We start from the raw sequence: 15,371 nt of genomic DNA, 5'->3' as shown, positions 1-15,371 counted from the left end.
TGGGGCATGGCTGTGGCAGAGCCTGCCGTAGCTGAAGGAGCCCTTTCAGATAACCTCATTCAACCTTTTTGGAGTCCTGATGGGGGAATGAGCCCCTGCCATCCCATACCAGATGGAGCTCTCTCTTAGCTGGGGAGGCATGAGGAGCGGGGAAGCAGAGAAGCTTCGTTTTGACTTCCATCCCCCCACCCAACATGTACACTACATGCCTTTGAGCTTGTCCTCTCTGAGCCTCAGTCTCCTTGTCAGCGAAGGCAGTGCCTGCCTCACAGCGATGCCATAAGGATGCGGGAGGCTGTCTTTAAAGTGACCGGCACGGAGTGGGTGGTCAACGCACATGACTTGTTAGAAGCAGATCTCCGAACTGGTGGCACCAAGGCAAAGAACAAGGGTTGTTCCATATTTGGAAACCCCAGGGTTAAGGTCTTAGGCCATGTCTGCTCTTTTGCCACAGCCTCCACCCCCAGCCCTCTACTCTGGCCCTGCCTGAGACTGGGATGAGAAGCGACCCATTTGGGAGTGAAGGGTGACACCTTAGAAGCCAGGGATACTGGAAGGTGGCAAGAAGCCAGGCCAGGGCCCAGGACTGCTTTGAGCCTCACTGGGTTTAGGGGCAGCCAAGGGACAAGATGCTTGGATGTGAGATGAACTCAGTATAAATAGTTCCATACGTGTCTGATGTGTCTTCCCTGAAGGCCAGCAGGCGGTAAAGGTATCCATGGTCTCTCAGAACAACCAAGCACGCAGATGAGTGTCTCCTCCCCCAGCTTCACACTTTCACACGTGCACACACAGGACTGTTTTTTGTTTTTGTTTTTTCCAATGTGTCCATTTGTCCCCCTTCCAGCACCTAGCATAGCATTATGCACATAGCAAGTGCCCAGAACATGGATCCTCTCTCATGTTACCCTCTTGTACCAGGCAGGCATTTCGGTTCCTGGAGAGCACTGGCCTGGGAGATAGAGAACTGGAGCTCCATCTCAGCCATGTCCTCTAGGTAACTTTGACAGGGTCAATACTTGCTGTTGTTCCTCAGTTCTTTCCTCTACCTATCTACATAGGTAGACAGTCACACAGTATCAGAGATGGAAAGGCCCTTAGTCGTCATCTGTTCCTCCCTTATTTTTCCTCCCTTCAAACTCCTAATGAGGAAACTGAGGCCCAAGACGGGAGGAGATGTGCCCAAGGAGACCAGGACACAACTGATCCACACATGGTCTATGTAATAGACTGTAATCTCCCTACTTATTCTGTGGCAAAATCTAAACACAACCTGTCTCTGGTAGTGTCTAACAGCAATCCCAGTCAGGGCATCTAGACACATCCACATCCACATGTACCATCTACACACATAGTAATGACCCTGTCTCACCTACCCCTAGAAAGAGCATAGGACTTCTATAGGAGATGAAGTAAATCATGCACAGTAAGTCCCTGATAAACGAAGAAGCCTTATAGTCGCCACCCAGTTATGGTCCAACAAGGGGCACCACACTTTTCTCGAGTCATTGTCCTCACATATGAAATCGGTCAATGCCATTTTAAAGAGTCTTCTGTCACAAACTCAAAATAGGCCTGTTCAGCAAAATCCAATACTATTCCCTCAATATTTTATAAATAGACTTTTCTTCTACTTGTATATTTCCTGAGGCTCATGGACCCATTCAGATTCTCCATATTTAGAATCAAAGGTTCCTTTCTGAAGAGATCTTAATTTTAAGGTTAAGTGTGGCCCAAGTTCCTGAATTCCCACTTTCTTTTCACTCGTGAATATGTATCTGTGAAATCTGAGGAAGATACAATGGCATTAATTGTGGAATGTGACAGCCTGCCTTCTGATAAACTGAGGATTTAGGGAAAGAGATGCAAACATCCATCCAACAGGATGGCCCAGCTGTGTTGTAAAATTATTCAGAATTATTTCGGGTATGTGTTCTGTGGGCTCCTGGCCTCTTCTCTGAATTTCTTTATGCAGACGAACACTGCTGATTTTAAAATAAGCAGTTGGTCCATTTGGCAAGTGACTCAGAATTAATCCATTTGGTGTTTTACGATCTCTACGAATAAGTATCAGATCTGTGAAATCTCTTTAGATGCACCATGGCATCATGTTTTCAGAGCCGGTCCTCTTCTGTCATAGATGTGTGAGTTTGGTACAATGGTGGAGAGCTGTTCACAAAATGGCACTGTTCTCCAATGAGGTCTATCTGATGTAACGAGAATCTCAGGAGAAGTCTGTCTGTTGAAATAAAAAGCAAATTCATCTGTGGCTCCATCTTCAGTGACCTCTTCATCACTAGGGTCTACTGTTGTTTCATCATATACTTGCTGGTGGCCAGTGATCTTGGATATAGGTTTTGGTGGAGCCTTATTACCAAGAGCTTCTCTCTCTCTTCCTTTTTTTTTTTTAATATGTGTTTATTGATTTTTTAGAGAGAGGAAGGGAGAGAGAGATAGAAACATCGATGTGAGGGAGATACATTGATCTCCCTAATGGGGATCGAGCCCACAACCCGGGCATGTGCCCTGACCAGGAATCGAATCCAACTGGTACCTCTCAGTCCCTGGGACGACGCTCAGCCCACTGAGCCACATGGGCCAGGCAGTCTTTTTTGAGTTTTTTCTTAGCCGCCAACATTTCCTCCCACTGCTGCTATTTCCACCACGTAAACATTAAGTGTCGCTGCTGTTTATTCTGAACCTCCGAAATGTTGAAGCCTGTAGGGAAGCCAGAGGTTTTCGGGGACTGGACTCCGCTTTCCGTTACCCCGTCTTCAAGACTGCAGCCTCCTGAGGTTCTTCGGTAGTGTCTTTGGATTTCTTTCTGCTGCCGCTGCTTTTCTCCACGCTGTTTGCTCCTTAGAGTCTGTACGGAAAACTCACATGCTTAGTCACACATGTGAGTGCATGTGTGCATGAGGGCTCTCTGTGTTCACCCAAGGACACATTCTCATGTATCCTCTCCTGTTCATGAGCTCCCACACTGTGCATGGGGCTTTCAGGTGGCTGCCTGGGCACCTGTTCACATGGGTGTGTACTTTTATACCCCCTCCGCAGGCTCATCTTCATGCACATATATATGCTCATGAAAACACGTGTCTTCACGTGTGCTTGTTCACATTCCAGGCCCTCTCTGTCCCAGCCCAGCTTTCAGCTTCCCATGCTGTCTCAAAGGGTATGAGACCTTTCTTTTTTACAGCTGCATAATATTTCATTGTGTAAATGTACCACGGTTCTTTTATCCACTCATCTACTGATGGACACTTGGGCTGTTGTAAATAATGCTGCTATGGATATATTCCCAGAAGTGGTATCACGGGGTCAAAAGGCAGTTCCATTTTTAATTTTTTGAGGTAACACCACATTGTTTTCCATAGTGGCTGCACCAGTCTGTGTTCCCACCAGCAGTGTACTAGAGTCCCCTTTTCTCCACACCCTCGCCAGCACTTGTTGTTTGTTGATTTATTGATGGTAAGCGTTCTGGCAGGTGTGAGGTGATACATCATCGTGGTTTTAATTTGCATCTCTCTGATGATTAGTGGTGTTGAGCATTTTTTCATATGTCTGTTGGTTATCTGTATGTCCTCTTTGGAGAAGTGTCTATTCAGGTACTTTGTCCATTTTTTAGTTGGATTGTTTGTCTTCCTGGTGTTGAGTTCCAGAAGTTCTTTATATGTTTTGGAAATTAACCCCTTATCAGATATATCTTTAGTGAATATGTTCTCCCATTCAGTGGCTTCTCCCTTCATTTTGTTGATGGTTTCCTTTGCTGTCTGATGCTCTCGTTATATTTCATATATCCTTCTCTAAACTTCCAAGCCAAGTGGAAAAAAAAAAAAAAAACTGCTCCCCAAATGTCAGTGATTTCCACTGAAGTCCCTGGGGAGCAGAGGGAATCCTAGGTCAGGGAAATGCCTGCACTGGAGGCCAGTCCTCCCAGTTGCCCCTGGGTCCTGAGAACAGCTGGAGGTTTGGAAAGTTCTGGGAGCCAGGACCCGGTCTGCATTTCTAAGTCACTAGTAACAATAACAGGGAGCAGCAACTCACTGGACCAGGGCTGGGATGTGGGGTCAGAGGTTCACAGTGGGGTAGGGGAGTGCAGCTCTTGACCCCACCCCTCTGGTCCAACCCTGAGCTGCTGTGGCTGGCGGCTGGCACCACGGAACTTAGCATCCAGTTGCACCTGTAGTTAAAAGGCTGGACTGCCACAAGGCAGAGAAAGGAAGTCCTGACCTTGGGGAACAGGGCCCGAGGCCCTGGAAATGGGTGTGGACTGACTTTCTCTGGCCTTTCCTTCACCCTGGGCTGGATCACCCTGGGAGCCTGAGAGAAGAATGTGGTATGATGATATAATGCAGTAGCTGCTGGCAATGGGACCCTAACCTGCAATCCCAGCTTCGGCCTCTTCTTCTTCTCGCTGAGCCTCAGTTTCGTCATCAACAACATGGGGAGAAGATTCCCCACTTCATGATTGATTGCAACAATGACATCTATGAAAGGACCTGCCACATGTAGGTTCTCAGCCAATCCGGGTTCAATTTGAGGAACATTGATTGACTGTTCCGTGTGACCCTGGGCCCATGGCTTGTGCCCTCAGTTTCCTTGTCTATAACATAAGAGAACTTGTACTTGCCTGGGAAGAACCTAGAGCTGGGAACGTCCTGTACAAGTAAAAAGACAGTAGGAAACAACAATGTTAGGACCCCGAGGCTCAGAAAGTGGGTGATTTAGGTAATTCCCTCCACTCCTATCCTAACACCTGGTCTAACTAGTGCAGAGTCCGGAAAAGAGGCTCCATTCCACCCTGGAACCACTGTGTCTCTCCCCTCCAGTCCCTTCCTGCATTCACCCTGTAGAAGGCCCCTCTCCTGGAAGGACTCCCAAGCTCTGGGCAGGAAGGAGGGTCCCTGTTGGCCAGTGGGAAAGTCAAGTCTTTGGGACATGACATTCCTGAGATTATCCAGAGAGCCCCTGGGGGTTGCAGCTGCTAGCTCACTCTCCTTCCTGGCCCAGCCCTTGCTGGCTGTGGAGGCGGGGAGGACAGTGGGCTGGAGAAGACTGGGGGGAATAGGGGCCCACATGCAGGAAACAAGACCTGAAGAAGCCCTGTGGGCCAGGTGAGGAGTGAGGAGTGGGAAAGGGGAAAGGAGGCCCTGCCAGGACTGGCAGGAGGGAATTAAGGTGAGAAGAGTTCAAGGCAGCAGAGATTCCTGTCACAGGGTGTGTTCTAAAATGATACGCAGATCAGCTCTCCTGAGACTACAGGTTGGGCTCTCTTTGGGGGATGGGTGAGTGGGTATTAGACCATGGTATTCCTGGTGGGTAGGCAAGAGGAGTTGGGCCTTCTGAGAGGTCCCACACTTTGAACTAGTAGGGACAGCTCATATCCTCAGAGAGGAAACAGAGGGGAGATAAACCCTCTGGGGATTCCTCAAAAAGGCAGTCCCAGACTCGAGTTCTATCAAGACCTACTTGAAGTAATTTCTTCCAATGCCCCTTCCTGGCTGAGATTGTTCCTTGCCCTCTTCCTTGTGATCGAAGGGTGAGAATTGGCAGGGACCTACCTGTCAACATAGGCAACAAGACTGAAGCCCGGCAAAGAACTGGTTGAAGTCCCATGGTCAGGCCAAATGTCTGTGTTGATCAGTCTTACTCTAAACTAAGTCTCCTCTGCCCTTTCCAGGGAAGAAATTGGCGTCCCTCAGGGCTGCAGCACCGCATTACCAGCAGACATTCTACCCTGAACATGAACACATGGGCCCAGGCCACGGGGATGGGGTTTCAAAGTGGCCCCATGACACCTGTACTCTACGTTAGTACCTGGTGGCACACTCAATCCAGCTCCAGTCTGCACAGCACCCTCCATGTACCCAGCTGTCTTCACCTGGGACTGTGAGCACCTCTGAGGACCCAGCCTGAGTCTTATCTACCCCTGTCCAGCCCAACACAACACTGTTCTAGGCGTAGCCTAGAGGAGTTGGCTGAGTGCATAACACACATATACACTCATGCACACACAAGTGGCCTAACTCACTGCACCCCCTCCCAGCAGAGAGACCCCAAGAGACATAAGAGTGAGCTCCTGAGGGGTCCGGGGAGCCTGCTTCCCACAGTAGCCATAGTCTGCGCCGCAGAGCATGGGCTCGGCCTGGAGGCGGTGAGAGCTCACTCTGGAGGAAGGGAGGGTCAGGCTGTGAATAGGGCTCTGTGTGGCTCAGCTGAGAGGGCTGGGGGAGGCTGGAATGTGAAGAACGTGCTCTCATGACTGGCCCCAGGCTTGGACCTGTGGCACAGGGCTGGCCAGGAGCTGAGGGGAAGCAGACAATCCAGACAAGGAAAGGATGAAAAATTTCTTTAGGCTTGCCCTCAGCAGGATAAGGGCTGGTTGTAGAGCCCATAGGTTTAGCAGACAGGATGCTGGGGACAGCGAGCTCCATCCCAGCCACTTTTGGCTGAGAATCCCTTGGTCTGGACAAAGCCTGATGGTAGCATTTGCAGCTTGTCTCCAAGCCACCCCTGTCAGACCTCCCAGCTTCTCCTGCAGCAACCAGCTCTCTGCCCCCCTCCCCCCTTTGGCTCTCTCTTTCCACTCTTTCAACATGATTCCCTTTATCTCTCAAAAACTCCTGATCTGTCTTTTTCAGTCTGGCCACTTCATCCGCCAGTAGATTATAAGCTTCTCAAGTGCAGGGACCACATCTGCTTCTGTGCAGCTTCGTATTTGCAGGGTTATCACAGTACCTCCTGGACAACCCTGATTGGGTGCTCCACAGACCCCTCAAATCCAACTGGTCCAAATGAGGTTCATTACAAAAGGAAGACCCGCTTCCCCTGCCTCCAAACACACCTTTTCATCTGTCCCTGACCTCAGTTAATAGCCCCATCCTCCACCCTGTTTCCCAGGCCAGAAGCTGTGAATTAATCATTGACTATTCTCTTACCCCCATGTCCTATCATTGACTTTGGTTCTAATGTACAAATATTTCATATCTCGGTCCCCTCCTTTCTACTCCACAGACCACTGCCCCAATCTGCTCTGGCCTCCCTACCTCTAGGTTTGCCTAACTTCTCTCACCCCCATTTACAATCTATTATTTTTTGTTTTTGTTTTTTTAATCCTCACCGAGGATATTTTTCCACTGATTTTTAGATAGAGTGGGACGGAGGGAAGGGGGAGAGAGAGAGAAACATAAACATGAGAGAGATCTATAGATTGGTTGCCTCTCGCACAACCTTGACAGTGGCTGGGGATCAAACCTGCAATTCAGGTTCATGCCATTGACCAAGAATTAAATCTGTGACCCTTCAGTCCATGGGCCAATGCTCTAACCACTGAGCAAAACTGGACAGGGCCCAATCTATTCTTTACTCAACAGATAGCGTAACATTCTGAACTATAAATCTGACTATGTCAATCCCCTGTTTAGACCTCTTCAATGGCTTCCCAATGGGCTCTGCATAAAGTTCTAGTTCCTTCATGTGGCTTAGAAGATCCTTCATGATCTGACCCCCACCCACTGCTCCAGACTCATTTTTCAGTCTTTGTCTGGCTATACACATTTCCTCAAACCACATGCGTCCATGCCTGCCACGCTCTTTGCCTCCTTGTCTGACTCTTGAACTACTATTCATCCTTTGAGACCTGTTCCAAATGCTGCTTCCTTCCTGAATGCCCTCCTGACAACGCACCTGCACCCTCAGCAACTAATTAGTCCCTCTGCTCAGTTCCGCGGCGCTTTCTACTTTCCAAGAGCACTCATGTGCAACTGTGATGATTTGTGCTCGTGCCCTACCAACCCTCCATCTTGGGCATGAATTCCTCAAGGGCCGGGAACATGCCAAGTGTAGCTGAATCTCTGAGTACCCAGCATAGGGCCTGGCCCGGAGGAGGCTCATAATGAGTAAATGAATGGCCCACTGGATGGGAAGACTGTCACTCCTATTTCTGGTCTTCTTCCAGGATGGCTGTCTACAACCAGAAAACAAAAAGAGCTTTTACTTGGTAGCAGAACTTTCTGATGCCAAAGCACATGCCTCAGCTTTTCCCTATAAGCCTCTGAGCTACCAAAATAGTGCCATAATCAGGGTCCAAAGAAGAGTGGGACTTATAGTCCTGGCCCTGTCCCAGTTATGCTAGACTTCAGAGAGGAAAGGATAGGATAATATAGAATTGACAGCCTCATAGGCCTAACCTGTAAACTCAGATCTGGCATTTACTGACTGTGTGACCTTGGCTTAGTCATTTCACTTTTCTGGGGCTCATTTTTCACATGTGTCATGTGAGGAAAACGAAACCTACCATGCAGATTGGTTGTTACAGTCGAACAAGGTCACTTACTTATAATCTATAAATTCCTGTATAAATTTATTTTAATTTTTTCTTTATTGATTTTAGAGAGAGAGGAAGGGAGACGGGGAGAGAGATATAAACATCAATGAGAGAGAACATTGACTGGCCACCTCCTGCACACCCCCCACTGGGGATCAGGCCCACAACCTGGGCATGTGCCCTGACCGGGAATCAAACGGGCAACCTCTTGGTGCATGGGTCAACGCTCAACCACTGAGCCACACCAGCTGGGCAATTCTTGTGTAAATTTAAAGCCCAATTGGCTCCCGAACTATCTTTAATTTTGTTATAACTATGATAAGTTGGGGTAGGGTGAAAAAGAGGGCATTTAATATGAATAGGACTGCAGAACAGTCTGTCCCTCCTGTCAGTTCTGCTAACTTCCCAGAATTGTCACATTTAGAACCACACTGGGGCCTGATTTCTCCTTCTCTCTGACTCCTTCATCTTTTCTTTTTACTACCCTTTGTCCACTAGTGAGAATTATATTGGCTTACTTAATCCTAAATAGGTCCAATTTGCAGCTTTGTAGGGGAATTTCATATTTATCTCTCTTGATTTGTCTTTCTCCTCTTTTGACACTTATCTCATTTCAGAATTTTCCATTTCCTTCACACTAGCATCCCTCAAAGGCCTCATCAATGAACACCCGGGTGTCGCCCCCCATCCCTCCTCTCTGGTGGCCAATTGTGGGTTGAAGATTCACAAGGTTGTCTTGTGGTCTGCAAGGGTGGGCCTGACCTTTAGACATTTTAGGGTGATATAGGGGTGATCTAGGACTGAGCCCAATCTCCAAGGATTAGAGATCATTGTTGTCTGCACCTGGTGTGGCAATCATTGTTCAGAGGATAAGAGATGAAAACTACTGTTGCAAACTCTTTTCCTGATAACCTTTGTTTGGTTAGAGGCTGATTGCACAAAAGCAAGAGAATAGGCAAGAAGCCCCTCTATCTGTAAGAGGAGCCCTTTTTTCTTTCCTTCTTAACTACTGATCCAACATTTCTACCACTACTTCTTTAACCCGAGCCACCTACATTGCTCATTTAACTACTACAAAAACCTCCTAGAGATCCCCCTGCTTCTACTCTCACTCCACAGTCTGTTCCCCACACAGTAGCCAGAGTGATCTTTTTAAGGCGGAAATCATGTCTTGTCATTCTTCTGCTCTACACCCTCCAATGACCACCTACTGTCATTTGAATCAAAGCCAAAATCCTCACCCTGGCCTTCAAAGCCCTGCATAACTTGGCCCCCAGTGTTCTCTTAAACCTCTGCCCGGAATCTTCTGTACCCAGATTGTCACATTGCTGGCTCCTTCTTGTCATTCGGGCCTCTGTTCAAAGTTCAGCTCCCTTGAGAGACACTCTCTGACTGCCATTTCTAAAGTAAAGCCATCCCCTTATTCCTCCTGCCCTATCACTCTCTACCTCATCCTGTTTTCTAAAGTTTCTCCTTCTTGGTTTTTAGTGATGTCTGAAATTTTCTTATTTATCTACTGATTTACCTGTTTATTTTTTGCCCCTGCTCCATGAGGACAGGGACCTCAATTGCCTAGATCACTGCTCTATCCTTAACATCTAGCATAGCACTTTGAAGGCCATTAATGCTCTATAAATATTTATTGAATGAATTAATTTCTCATGTGCTTTATCATTTTAAAAAAGTGCTTTCAGGTGCATTAATTTCTCACAAAGCCCGAGAGGTCAGGATTATTATTATCCTAGTATTGTGGATTCACAAACTGAAGCTCAAGACTTTATATCCAATGACATATAATCAGGACATAAAGGAAGATGGTCTTGAACTTGAGCTTGCCAATTCTAAATACTGCTCTTTCCACCAACACACCTTGCTTCTAACTTGGTCAATGCTACACCAAGGATGGTATATGCAAAGTCAGTGCTGAACGATTCTTTGATAATCATTATTTTCAGACAATACTGTGAACTGTGAAGATTGTCTCCAATCCCCTTACTTGGGGCTTCTCTCTAGGTGATGAGAGTGAACCAGAGGAGTCAGCCAGTATACGAAAAAGTATTATGGTGTGAGAAGCCAGGAATCTGAGTTTCTAGGTTCCACTTGGCTCTGCTTATACCTCATTTTCCTTTTCTGTAGGCCTCCGTGAGGCTTTCTGTAAAATGGGAAAGATTGAACTTGCTGATTGCAAAGACCCCTTCAGTTCTGACATTGCATGGGTGTCTGCAATGATTTGATTTCTTCTCTGTTTCCTTTGCAGTGCTTCCCATCGAGGCAGGGGAGAAAGAATGCCGGTAAGTGTGCCAGGTGGGCCTCAAAAGTGGCAATGGGACTGAGCTTCTTGGTGCTCCTATTGAACCCAGTGACAGGTTCCTGGGCAGCACAGTCAATGGCCTAGGTGAAAAATCGGGAGACTTCCTCTCTGTCTCCCTCCAGTGGCCATATCCTGGACTACTCAGGCCTGGCCTTTTGCAGATGAGTGAACTTCTTCATTTCTCACATAGATGTTTTTTTCTGGTTAGGGAGCCAGGGGAGGATTTCGCTGAAGGGCCATCAACAAGTGGCAGCCATCCATATGCTGCCCTTGTTCTCAGACGCCTTTTGTCCACCAGGAAGTATATTGGGGTTGGGAAGTATGCTGGGAAAGGGAGCAGGTACGTGGAGAGGGAAGGGCAAAGACGTGACATTTGAGAGTCAGTGTCTTTGGTGTTCCCACCATCTGCTTTATGTGGAAGGCTACCAGGAGGTTTAGTGAGGACTTGGGGGCTACATGTGGCCTCTAGAGAAAACATTCCCTCCTTTTTCTCTCTAACAAGTAGAGGCAGAAGGCAGATAGGCCTGACTGCCTATCTGCCTTCTGCCTCTACTATCCTACTTGGATGTGGACAAGTGGGTGTCATTCCGAGAGCAAGTACCTTTTGTTGAGGGGGACACAGTCATCTAGGGTAAGATGACTGCTTTGGGGAGGAAGAGAAAGAAGGACACTGGCCAGGAATGCATTTACTGCCAGAGCCTAAAGTCTGAGCATCAGTGGGCTTTGTGGAGGTCATCTAGGCCAACCTCCTGGCTCCAGCCCAACCTCAGTCATTCCCACTGGCTCCAGGTTTTCATCAGGGTGAGCTTGTGACTTGAGTGAGCATGGCTTCTAGGTGGCAGTTAAGGGTTGGGGGGTCGCATGGAACAGAAAAACACCAATTAGCAAGTGACATACTAATGACCTGTGCAAGGTCCTGAGTACCTCCCCAGGTAGTTGAACCTGGTTTGAACACAGTCTTATCCAGAGGCAGAGAGAGGATCTGGTGACCTCCCAAGGACTTTTCCACTTCTAGACCCTGAGTTCTTGGGTGGTGGCTACTAAAAAAGAAGAACCAGCAGGATGAGGTGTTTATTTGCATTGCCATGACAGCACATGAGAGAGGACCTATTTTGAAGCAGGAACACTGCTTTGATCAGCACACAGCATACATCTGCTTCTCTACCCCCCCCCGCCTCCCCCCTCATCACCATTCCAGGGCTTCTTGCTGAGCACAGTTCCTGCTTTGCAACAGAGACTTCTAGGGGCACAAGATCTGTGGCCTGCCCATACTTGAGGAAGGATGAACTTCTCCATTTCAGAGACACCAGCTGCAAAGGCTAAAAAGGAACCCCCCCAGGCCCTGAAATAGTGACCCCCCCCTTCAGACAAATGCATTTGTAGCCACCAGGTTGCCTCATTAGAATATCTGTGCCAGGCTAAGTCGCCAGTGCTGAATCCTGAAAGGTGGGCACGAGGTGACTGAGTGAATGGTTTGTGGCTTCCAGAGGACAGAAGAGTGTGGTTTTAGGGGGTGAGGCCAGGCAGAAGTTGCCACCTACAGAGCTGAGCTGGGACTGATTGTGCTCATTCTTTCGGTTAAAGTTTAAAAATGTCTATTCAAGGGCAAATGTGAACACTGGTTCAAGCTAATCTAAGGACAATCTGGCACAAATTATGTGTTCTGTGATGTGGCTATGGAAGCATCAAGGCATTGGAGATCCGGGGCCTGGATTTTAGCCTCAATCTCATTGCCAGCTCACTGTGCGAGCCCAGGCAGGGAACTCCTCTCTCTGCATCAGTGTCCACATCTATAAAATGGAGCAATGTATTGCATGGGGCTCTTATATGGATTATAAGAGATAGTACATTTAAAAATAGATCCAGAGACATAGAAGTAAGGAACAGATGGACCAACCTCAAAGGGAAGGGGATTAGAGGGCAGGAAGAGATAAACCAAAGAACTTATATGCATATAGGCATGACCAGTGGACACAGAGAACAGTACGGTGAAGGGGGTGGAGGAGTGGGGAGAGGTATGTCAATGGGGGAAAAAGGAGGGACATCCGTACTACTTTCAACAATAAAGATAAATCAAATCAAAACAAAACAAACAAACAAAAAACTTCAAAGTGCTGAATAAACGTGATTAGTTTTGAGATTTAGCTCAGGGAGGGAGTAGAACTCTTGTTTTGTTTTGTTATTTATTTTTGGACTAGGTAATGACTTTACATGTTTCAAAATTCAAAAGGTACAAAAATAAAGTCTTCTCACTCCTGTCTCTTAAACCACCCAGAATCATCTTGGAGATAACCAATGTTACCAGATTTTTGGGTGTTTGATGAGTTCGGAAGGTCTAAAGAAAACGAGCCATACTAGACAAGACTTCAGTGGGGGCTGTAGCTGCCTGACTTGGGGTAGGGATAGGGTTGAGGTGGGTGTGCAGAAAGGACGATGGAGAAGGAAATGTGAGGCAGTGGTGGAATAAGCATTAGTTTGGGAGTCAAGAGACCTGGGATCCAATCTTGACTCTGCCTCTCATGGTTGAATGATCCTAAGAACATTCCTCTCTCTGACTCTCAGTGTTCCATCTTCGCCTTGAGGCTGTTGTGTTCTCATATGCCATTCTTACAAGTTCCCCCACAGTCAAACAGAAGTAGTGGAGGAGAGGACCCACCTGGGACTTTGTAGAAGAGGAAAAGCTGAAGCACTGACTCACAGCTGACAATTGCATGCGATTTGCGTATCGAATCTTCTTCCTATTAAGATTAGTCAATCAGAGGCTTTTCTGACTCGCTACTGTTTTTATCCTAAGTGGGCTCATTGACAGAGCAAACCTTTGGCAGTGTCTTCATAAAAGAACATTAAGACTGTCCAACATCTGTAGGGCTGCCCAGGCTCAGGAGTATGGTCTGAATGATCTTCGATGGTCCTGCTATCATGATCCAAGAATCCACTAACAATGTTTTCAAAATTTCACTTATGTGTGAACCAACTTTACAATATTTGCCATCACTTCATCCTATACGATTATATGCCCAAGTTTTTTATTTTTAATTCAACCCAGTATTAAACATAACCTCATTCTAAGCTGTTATATTTATGAAATTAGGGTTTGAGGTACTAGTTATATCTTTCCTAATACATATTGAGTTCAACATATATCTGTCACAATTCAAAATGTCTGTGTAACTGCAAATCATCCCATGCCTATAATAAAACCAAGCATTTGAAAACAAAGAGCTAGCTATGGTAACACAAACCAGCAGGTCAGGAGGAGGTTCAGGCATTTGGGGCTCACTCCAAGACTCACTAGGTGCTCTCGAACTCCCCACATCACTTCATGCCTTTCCCAAGTCTTCACATCGCATTAAGGGTGAATTGCTCCCGAGATGGAGATGGGTTCTGGAGCTTCCTCCCTCCAAACAAAATCCACAATTCGGAAATGCCTTGTAGGTACTGAAGTGACAATACTTGACTGAGGAATCAGAAGCTCCAGGTTTCAGTTTTGGCTCTGCCCTTTGCCAACTGTATGACCTTGGGCCTGTCCCTTCCCCTCTCTGGACCTTAATGTCCCCAACTATAAAATGAATGATTTGGTCTAAATGACCTCTAAGGTATCTTGTCGCTCTTTAATTCAATGACTTCTTGATTTCCAGACCTCACACTTCTGCTTAACTCATTAGCTCCATTCCCAGCAGACCATAGAAGTGAGGAGGCTGCTGACCTTCCATACCACCTCCCTTGTACCAAATCTTCCCTGAGGCCCCTTGCTCCCAGTGCACAAAGGTCCTTTTGTTGCCTGGAGCCACTCAGGGCTTCTCTCCAGGCTCCTGCTGAAGTGGATGAGGCAACCTGGGGGTAATAGTTGGCTTGTAATAGGAGCCCCGGCTCCCCAACCCAACTGGCTCCAGCCTGGCCTCAGGCTTGGCCTCAGCACCAGATTCCATCCATCAGCTATCCAGACCCCTCCCTCCAGCTCTGAAGGGACATGGAGACAAGTTTAAAAGAGAGAAAATGTAAAAACAAATACATTTATTTAAATGCATTTATTTAAGTTGCTATCGGGCATCGCTTCCAAGGCTTAGGAGGGCAGTAGACTGAAATGCTGAGCCTATGAAAATCATCAGAATAATAATTCAGTTAACTTCCTTTCTTTTGAAAATGATTAAGTAATTCTTGTAACTGATTCTTGACAGATCTAGTCAATTAGCATTTGCTATTTTATGAAGAACATTTGCAGGGCATAGCTTATCTATCATTTGACAGATATTTTACCTGGAAAGATGGAATAGTAGAAAGATCTACTTGGTTAGGGGTATCTGGAATTGATTATCATTTGAGACAGAAAATCTTTCAACCATGATCTATAGTGAATTCCACCAAGACAAAACACTGGACTGTGAATTGAGAATTCTAAGATCTTAGTCCCACATTTGACATTAACTTCTTCTGTGATCCTGAGTTAGTTGTCTCCCTTCCCTGGGCCTCAGTTTCCTTGTCTGAAAACTGAGAAGGTTGCATTAGAAGGTCTCAAGGTCTTCTGCACTCTGACTCTGTGTCATCTTCCACCCCACCCCCACCCCTACCCATGCCAGAGTCAGACTGAAAGGAGGGAGAGGCGGGGATAAGGTCAGTGCAAAGGGCAATTTCAAGATGTTCTTTGGGATGGGGAAAAGATTTCCAGACCCGTGGAGGAGTGTAACAGTTTTCTTTGTGGTCAAAAGGAGCTGGGAAGCCCAGGTTCCCCAT

At 46.9% G+C, this 15,371-nt stretch overlaps 1 pseudogene; it reads right to left on the bottom strand.

Annotated features, from left to right (window-relative positions):
* Positions 1–1,630: 1,630 nt before the first annotated feature.
* Positions 1,631–15,371, bottom strand: part of LOC118636056 — a 32,670-nt pseudogene continuing 18,929 nt past the window's right edge.

The sequence above is a fragment of the Molossus molossus genome, unplaced genomic scaffold (genome assembly GCF_014108415.1).
Source record: "Molossus molossus isolate mMolMol1 unplaced genomic scaffold, mMolMol1.p scaffold_m16_p_2, whole genome shotgun sequence".
NCBI classification, from domain to species: domain Eukaryota; kingdom Metazoa; phylum Chordata; class Mammalia; order Chiroptera; family Molossidae; genus Molossus; species Molossus molossus.
This window is presented reverse-complemented; position numbering and strand designations above follow the sequence as displayed.